The sequence below is a fragment of the Elephantulus edwardii genome, unplaced genomic scaffold (genome assembly GCF_000299155.1).
Source record: "Elephantulus edwardii isolate Elephantulus edwardi_28Jun2011 unplaced genomic scaffold, EleEdw1.0 scaffold00300, whole genome shotgun sequence".
NCBI classification, from domain to species: Eukaryota; Metazoa; Chordata; class Mammalia; order Macroscelidea; family Macroscelididae; genus Elephantulus; species Elephantulus edwardii.
This window is the reverse complement of record NW_006400050.1, coordinates 1,463,113-1,472,647: the sequence shown is the minus strand read 5'-3', so window position 1 is coordinate 1,472,647 and position 9,535 is coordinate 1,463,113.

The window sequence follows — 9,535 nt, the reverse complement described above, 5'->3', positions numbered from 1 at the left end:
TCACATTTTGGGTAACAAGGCAAGCATCAGTAAATTCAAAATACAAATAAAATAAAAATACAGATAGAAATAATACAAAGCATCTTTTCAGGTTACAATGCTACAAAATCAGAAATTAATAATAAGATGATAAAGGAGGAAAACCATATATTTGGAAGCTTAACAACACCTTGCTTGAACATGATCGAACACTAGAAGACATTAAAAAATGAAATGAAAAATTTTCTTGAAACAAATGACTATGAAAACACAGCTTACCAAAACCTCTGGGAAACAGCCAAAGCAGCAATCAGAGCCATTGACTCTCTAATCCAACATTTTCAACAAATTGAAAAATAATAGAAAACCGGACACCTCCAAAACACCTAAAATTATAAAAATTATGGCAGAAATAAATGAGATAGAGAACAGAAAAGCAATTGAAACCATCAACAAAACTAGGAGTTGCTTCTTCAAAAAGTTCAAATCACTACAAAACTAACAAAGGAAAAGGAAGAAAAGATACAAATAATCCTAATAAGAATGAAACAGGAAATGTCACTACAGAATGAACTAAAATAAAAAGACTAACAATGGAATATTACTATACTCATATGGAAATATGGAATAGCTATACTCAAACAAATATGAAAACATAGAGAAAGTGGACAAATCGTAGTAACTCATAATCTACTTAAATAGACACAGACAAAACTTGAACACCTGAACAGATCCATTACAAAAGAAGAAATTGAAAAGGTAATAAAGCAATTACCAGCCAAAAAAATGACTGGATGGTTTTACAGTGAATTTTATCAAACATTCAGAGAAGACCTATCACCAATTCTGCATAAAGTATTTGAGGAAATAGAAAAAGATGGAATACTCGCAGACTCATTCTATGAAGCAAACATAACCTTAATATAAAAGTCAGAAAAAGACACCACTAAAATAAAAAAAAAAAAATTAAAAAACCTTCCCACACCTATAGGTCAATGTCTTTTATGAACATAAATGCAAAAATTCTGAATAAAATCCTGACCAATAGAATACAACTATACATAAAATAAATTTTAAAAGTCACCATGACTAGGTGGGATTCATATCAGATATTCAAGGATTGTTCAACATAACAAAAACAATTAGTTTAATTCATCACATTAACAAAGCAAAGAACGAAAACCTCATGATCCTATCAATTGATGCAGAAAAGGCTTTGACAAAATCCAACCCTTTCTTGATTAAAACCCTCAACAAAGAAGTAATAGAGGGAAATTCCATAACACAGTAAAAAGGATATATGGAAACCCAAGAGCCAGCATTATTTGAATGGAGAGCGATTAAAGGCATTTCTTTTGAAAACAGGAACTAGGCAAGAATGCCCACTATGACCTCTCCTGTTCAATATTGTATTAGAAGTCTTAGCGATAGCAATATGACAAGGGAAGGAATTAAGAGGTATCCAAACTGGCAAAGAGGAGGTAAAATTATCTCTCTATGCAGATGATATGATAGTATACTTAGAAAACCCTAACGATTCAGCAAGAAAACTACTGGACTTACTTGACCAATTCAGCAAAATGGGAGGATACAAGATCAACATACAAAAATCAATTGGATTTCTCTACAATGACAAAGAGAATATAGAACTGGAGCTAAGAAAAACTATAAGCATCACAATAGTTAAATATAACATTAAATACTGGGAAGTAAATCTAACTAAAAATGCAAAGGACCTATTCAAAGGAAATTTTTAGTAATCTTAATTTGCATATGATTAAAATATTGCTAAATGTATTGAAAAAAATATCTGAAACTGTGCATCAATATGAACCTGCAAGAAATTCAAGTAGAATCCAGAAAGTATTTTGGGTCAGATTCCTTGCTGATGCTAGGTAGATCTTGATGGAAAACAGAATAGCAGAGTGATATTTAACTGTATTTATTGACTATGCAAAAATGTCAACTATATGAAACATAAAAAATTAGAAATAACATTGAGAAAAATAGACATTACAGAACAATTAATTGTACTCTTGAAATTCTCTACATAAACCAAGAATAATGTTTTCAAATAAATCAAAAGGATACTCTAGGAGTTAAAACCAGAAAAAGAGAGAGAAGGGAGGAAAGTGTGTCAAGGATGTATCTTTTCACTAAATTTTGAGTATCTATATTGAACAAATCATTTCAAAGCTTGTACTATAGTACAAAAATGTGGCATCAGAATTGGAGAAAGTCTCCTCAGCAACTTGTATTATATAGATGACACAATTATTGTTTGCAGAAATTGAAGAAGAAATGAAGCATTTAGTGTAGAAGAGCAAAGACTATGTCTTCTAGAACGGACTAACGCTTGTCAAGAAAACCAAACCTATCACATCTTATCACACATAAAATCATGAAAAATAGAGGAAAAAATTGAAATTGTCAAATATATGATTCTACTTTGATTTATAATCATACCTGTGGTAACAGCAATAAAGAAAGAAATAATCTTATTAAGCTAAGCAATTTCTTCCATTAAATATTTCATATATTTATATATATATATATAAATGAATTATAATGAAAGTTTATGGACACTGAATTTCTATTCATTTGTTGTTGCACTTTTCTCCCTGCCAACCCCTCCCCCCCAATTTATTCTTCTCTTTGAAAAGTAAAAGTCTTTCATTGTTGTACAATCCCTCCCCCCAAGTCTACTCCATTATGCTGCCTTCATCTGGGCTTCGGTCAGGACAATAATACCTAATCATATATCCCTTTTAAACAGTTCTTTCCCTCATCTGTTTCAATGTAGTATACATTGTTGTTGTTGTTATGTGCCATTGAGTTGCTTGTGACTCATAGTGAACCTATGGACAAGAGCCCTAAAAGCCGCTCTGTCCTGTGTCAATCTCGCCATCTCAAACATACTCATTCCCACCACTTCAATTACAGAATCGATCCATCTTATCAAGGGTCTTCCTTTCCTGCACCGTCCCTCCACTCTCCAAAACATGATGTCCCTCTCCAAGGACCAGTCCCTCCTTGCAACATGCCCAAAATATGTCAGACGAAGCTTCAGAATCCTTGACTCCAAGGAGCATTCTGGCTTCACCCTCTACAGAACAAACCCGTTTGTTCTCCTAGCAGTCCATTCAACACTCTTCTCCAGCACCACAGCTCAAAGGCATTGATTCTCTTTCTATCGTCCCTATTCACTGTCCAACTCTCTGATGCATAACACGTAATTGCAAAGACTATAGCCTGGATCAGGCGCACTTTAGTCTCCAGGCTGACGTCGTTGCTCTTCAGTACTCTTGAGAGGTCCCTCACAGCTGGCTTTCCTAATGCCAGTCTCCTGATTTCCCAATGCCAGTCTCCTGATCTCCTGGGTGTTGCTACCAAGAGTGTTGACTGTGGAACCAAGTAAACCAAAATTGTTAACTATCTCAATCTCTTCACCATCCATACTGATGCTGCCAATTGGCCCAATGTTGAGACTCTTTGTTTTCTTGATATTGAGCTCCAATCCATATTGAAGACTGCAGCTCATGACCTTCTGCAGCAAGAGCTTCAGGTCCTCAGTTTCAGCAAGCAGGGTTGTGTCAGCCACATAACGCAGATTGTTGATGATTCTTCCACCAATCCTGATGCCACATTCCTCCTTGTAAAAGCCAGCATCTCAGATGATCTTCATAAAGACTGAAAAAAGGTATGGAGACAAAAATACATCCCTGATGGACCCCTTTCTTGATTTTGAACCATCCAGTGTCTCTCTGCTATGTTCTGACGACTGCCTCTTGGTCCAAGTATAGGTTTCCCATTATCACAATCAAGTACATACATCATTTATTGCTTAATGAGCAAAATACCATTTTAAAAAACTAAGGCATGCCTAGCCCAAGCCATGATGTTGTCAATTGGTTTATATGGATAAAAAGTTGAATATAAAATAAAGACTAAAAATGATTGATCCCTTTCAATTGGGTTGTTACTGATATAGATTTAATACACTTTTGACTGACAAATGAACAAACAGAATTATTGAGGAAGAAGTGCAACCAGGATGCTCTGTGTTAGCACAGATGGTGAAACTTCACCTCACATACTTAGAACATGTTGTCAGGAGTTGCTATTTCTGAAAAAATGATATGATGAATGGGAAAGTAGACATCAATGACTAAGAAAAAAGACCTTCAATAAGATTTAATGATGTAGTGACCCTAACAATAAATTGATCGTCACAGAAATTATGAAGGATAGGATAGGGCTGTTATTAATATGTTGTTGAAAGGTTGCTATGTGTTTCCTACTGCCAAAGGGGCCCTTTAGAGTAGTGAGAGAAGATCTTCACCCTGAAACCCACAGCGTCCCTTTTCAGCAGGAAGTAGCTAAGAGAATACGCCATCCCCCTTTCCTTGTGACTCAGAGTGAAGTCTCTCTCAGGGAGGAGTGATAGGGAATGGCAAAGGACACACTGACAAAGAAGATTAATCAGAACTTGCTTTGAAAAGCACTGTGGCATTTGGACAAGAACAAGCTGGGAGGAGGGTAGAGAGAATGGTGCAGCGGTGAATGAATGGAAACCCAAAATCTCTGTAAATGTTTATGAAAATTAATGAAATATAATTATAGAAAGAAAAAAAAGAGTCTATTGAATGATACTTGACAATATGCTCACAAATATACAGAAGAATCCCTGTGTTGTGAGGCATATCTAATTTGATTATCTAATTGTTGATATAACAATTAGACTGCAGCCTTCAATATGGACTGAGGCTCAATGTCAAGAAGACAAAAATTCTCACCACTGGACCAATCGGTAGCATCAGGATGGATGGCGAAGAGATTGAGATTGTTCACAGCTTCAGTTTGCTCGGCTCCATGGTCAACGCTCTTGGCACCAGCAGTCAGGAAATCAAAAAAGCGTATCGCGATGGGTAAGTCTGCTGTTAGGGACCTCTCTAAAGTACTCAGGAGACACGGTGTCTCTCTGGAGACTAAGGTCCACCTGATACAGGCCATGGTCTTTGCAATCACTTGTTATGCATCAAAGAGTTGGACAATGACTAGGGAGGATAGAAGGAGAATTGATGCCTTTGAGCTGTGGTGCTGGAGAAGAGTATTGAATGTACCATGGACTGCCAAGAAAACAAACAGATTCATCCTAGAGAGGGTTAAACCAGGCTGCTTCTTGGAGGCTAGGATTCTGGGGCTTTGTCTGACATGTTTTGGACATGTTGTAAGGAGGGACAGGTACTTGGAGAGGTATATCATGCTTGGGAGGGTGGAGGGACAGTGCAGAAGGGAAAGACCCTCTATGAGGTGGATTGATTCAGTGACTGGGGTCATTGGGATGGGTGGGTCAAAGGCAGTGAGGTTGGCACAGGATAGAGCAGGGTTTAGGGCTGTTGTACATAGGGTCGCTATGAGTCACAAACAATTCAACGGCATATAACAACAACAACAATTGTTGATATTGTTGTTAGGTGTCATATAGCTGAGAATGATTATGACCAACAGATCTGAATTCTGTCCTATCATGTCCTATCATCACGCAAGCACACACTTTAGTTCATTGCTACAGTCACTATATTAGTTCATCTCATTAAGGGTCTTTATTTTGCTGACCCTCCACTTTTCCAAGCATGATATCCCTCCCCACAGAATAGCTTTTCCTAGCAAAATGTTCACAATATATAAGCAATGAATGAATAATATCCAAACTTTCTATAAATGTTAATTAACAAAATAATAATAATAATAAATAATAACACAAAAATATACGAGCCAAAGCTTTGTCATCTCTGCCTTCAGAGAGCATTCTGGCTGCGTTTTTTTCTAAGAGATATTTATTCTTTTGACAGTCCTTGAGATAATACGAACTGTTCTCCAACTAGAGCTCAAAGATAACAATTTTTCTTTGTACTTTATTATATAGCTATCAGATGCTTATCAAGTTTTTGAAAAGCCATAACCTGACTCTGGAACTTCACAGTCTTCAAATTGACATCACAGATTCTCATTAATTTGGAGAGGTCCATAAGAGAGGACTTGCCCAAAGCAATACGTCTTCTGATCTCCCGACTGTTGATATTAAGGGTGCTGGCTGTGGATACAGGTAAGATGAAATCATTGACAATTTCAATCTTTTCTCCATCTATCATTATGTTGGCTATAGGCCTAGTGGTGAAGATTTTCTAACTAGTTTTCACTAAATCCTGGTTAGTTAAGAACTCCCTACAGATTTATTTCCCTCTTATAGATAGGAAAAACTATGGAATAAAGCAAATGAGTAGTAGAGGTTGTGTGCAAACATAGGATATCTTGCTCAGGACTCATATCCTTAATCCCTACACAATATTGTCTCTAATAAAAATTAGAATCAACTATGCTTAAGAAAATATATGAAATGACATATAACATGTTAATAGTGAAAATGCTCACATTCTTTTCTTATGGAGCAGTTTTTGTCATGTTTTTGTCAAAATGGTTTATAATGAAATGGAATTACTTTTTAAATAAGAAAACACTGTATCATTGCAAGGTTATATCACAATTTTGCCATCTCATTTGCAGCACATGTGATCTGAAGTATAATTAAACTAATTAAGGAATATCTTGTTAAACTTGACTAGGAACTTAGAAGAAACTGATTTTGCAGTAACTGTTAAGGGTTATTCAAAGAAAAATAAATTAATAAGGAGTTCTGAAGATACTTATGTGCTACTATGTCACATAATTTACATATATATGTATATATATACTTATGAAGAGTAAAATTTTCCTTTCCTATCTAATTTCCTAATGAAGTTGACTGTTTGATGTGGTGCTACACAAGAATGCTCTATACATAGCAAATAAAATAAGTGTCTCAGAAGTTAATATTTTTTCATTGAAGATATTATTCTTTTTAATAAAATTTTGCATAGAATTTTAAGTATTGTGTTGACTGAAGAAAGTGATGATGACTTAGCAGAAAGGAGTTACTATGCCAAATCAAAGCATGTGTTTCAAATTCAACCAGGTGCTCTTTGGAAGAAAGATAGACAATCTTTACCCAGATGATATAACTACCTCAGAAAACCCACGGGAGGATCAGCATGGATGAGTTCTGACCAACAGTACACAACAATGTGTTAACTTATAAGAGAAACACTGGTGGTATAGTGCATCATATGCTAGATTGATAATGGTCATTGGCATTGTTAAATCTCCCTTCAAACCATGGAAGAAAGGTGAGGTTTTTTTTTCCTCTCAAGAATATTGTCTAGGGAAAAGGTGTAAAATTGCTATGAGCAGAATCAACTTGACAGCAGTAATCTTTATTTTCATTAATGTAAAACATTGTTTTGTTGTTGTTATGTGCCCTTTAATAGGCTATGAGTTTATGATCCATAGTGACTCTCTGAACCTTTGCTTTTTCTGAGCCAACCTCACCACATCTGACATATCTAACCTCATTGTCACAGTCACTATGTCAATCCTTCTCATCCAGGGCCTTCCTCTTCTGTGCTGACCCTCTTCCTTTCCAAGCATGGTATCTTTCTCCATGGATTGGTCCCTCCAGGCAACACACCCAAAGTTTGTGAGGTAGAGCTACAAAATCCTTGCCTCCAAAGAGCAAACTGGTTTTCACTCTCTTCAGTATAAACCTATTTGCACTCACAATCATGGTATGTTCAATACTTTTCTCCATCACCTTATTTCAAAGGCATCAATTCTTCTTGTCATTCTTACACATTGTCCAGCTCTCAGATCTATAGCAAGGAACTGAGAAGACAGAGAAAAGAGCTCCAGTAGGGAGCTCTGGTAGCCTAATGGTAAGGACCTGTGCTGCTATCCCAAAGGCATGTCGTCTGAATTCACCAGAAGCTCTGTGAGAGGAAAATGGGAAATCTCCTCCCGTTCGCTTTACAACCTCTGAAAACCCACTGGAGGATCAGCTATGAGTTGGTTCCTATGTGATGGTACATAATAATAAACAAAACATTGCTTTGGTAAATTTTAAATATATTCTATTAGGGTGTTCAGAGTTAGTTGCACAGGAGAAGATTGCCCATCCTTCTTCTGTATTATAGCAACCTAGCTTTGTAGCAAAATTTCTTACTAGAAGGCCACCAGAGCTCCCTGTGTTGTTAGTTGTTAGGTACCATTAAAATGAGCATGACCCATACAACCTTATAGACAACAGATCTGAATCCTGTTCTGTCCTGTGGTATTCTCACACTTCCTGACACATCGTGGCAGTCATCTTGTCAATCCATCTGATCAAGCACCTTCCTCTCCTTCACTAACCCTAGCACCTTCCTCTCCTTCACTAACCCTCTACCCTTGCACGCATCATGTCCCTTTCCAAGGGATATCTTCTCCTCGAAACATGCCCAAAGTATGTGAGACATAACCTCATCATCTTTGCTTTCTAAGAGGCTGTATCCTTTCCAAGACATATTTGTTAGTTCTTTTGGCAGTCCATGGCATGTTCACTGCTCTTCTCTAACACTACAGCTAAAAGACATTTATTCTTCTTATATCATGCATATTCATTGTCCAGTTCTCAGACACTCAACAAGTTATTGGAAAGACGATGGCCTGAAACAGACACACTGTAGTCTTCAAACTGACATCATTACTCCTCAATAATTTGGAGATGTCCCTAATTGCAGACTTTCCCAGTGCAATATGTCTCCTGATTTCCTGACTGCTGGTACAGGATGTTAATTGTGGATCCAAGTTAGGTGAAGTTCTTAACAGTTTCAATCTTTTCTCCACCTATCCAATCATTCCAGTGCTAAGAATCTTTGATTTCTTGACATTGAGATATAATCTGTATTGAATGTTGTATTCTTTGATTTTCTGTAACAAATGCCTCAATTATTCCTAATTTTCAGCAAAGTTGTGTCATCTTCATAACGCAGATTATTGATGTGTCTTCCTCTAATCTTGATGCCACAGTCCCCTTCACAGAGTTTAAATAGTCACTACAATTAAGATATTATTGGTGCTTAACTGATAATGTACAATATGAACACTCTGGCTACCAAATTAACCAGCTAATGATATTTCTTAAAGGATATACAAATTCAGGGTAATTGACTTTAGTTTATTTGGTCTATTCTTTCGCTATGGTTTTCTACTAGAGCTAAAACATGTCAGTTTATTCTATTGGCGAGGGATAGGAGGTTGGAGGGAATGACTTTCATGTGCTGCTTACTTTATAATTTGTGTATGCTTATGCTTGCTTGTTCATTGCTTACTCTTATGAGTATAGTAACTGAGGCTACTTGCTGTCTTCTGTGATGCTAGAACACCTGCTTCTGGTATTTTATTACCAGCAGGCCGTGCAGGGTGGAAAGATTTCAGTGGAGCTTCAAGATTAAGACAGGCTAATATAAGAACTAACCAATTCTCACTAAGAAGAATAACTATCCATTCCTGAAATAACCAGACTTTTAAATACAATTAGACATAGTCCCAGAGTTAAAGCGCTTAGAGTGGAAGGTAATGAAAATTGAGAAGAAATGGCTGTGACATCCATTAATACGTTGCCGCAAATGACGGTTAAAAA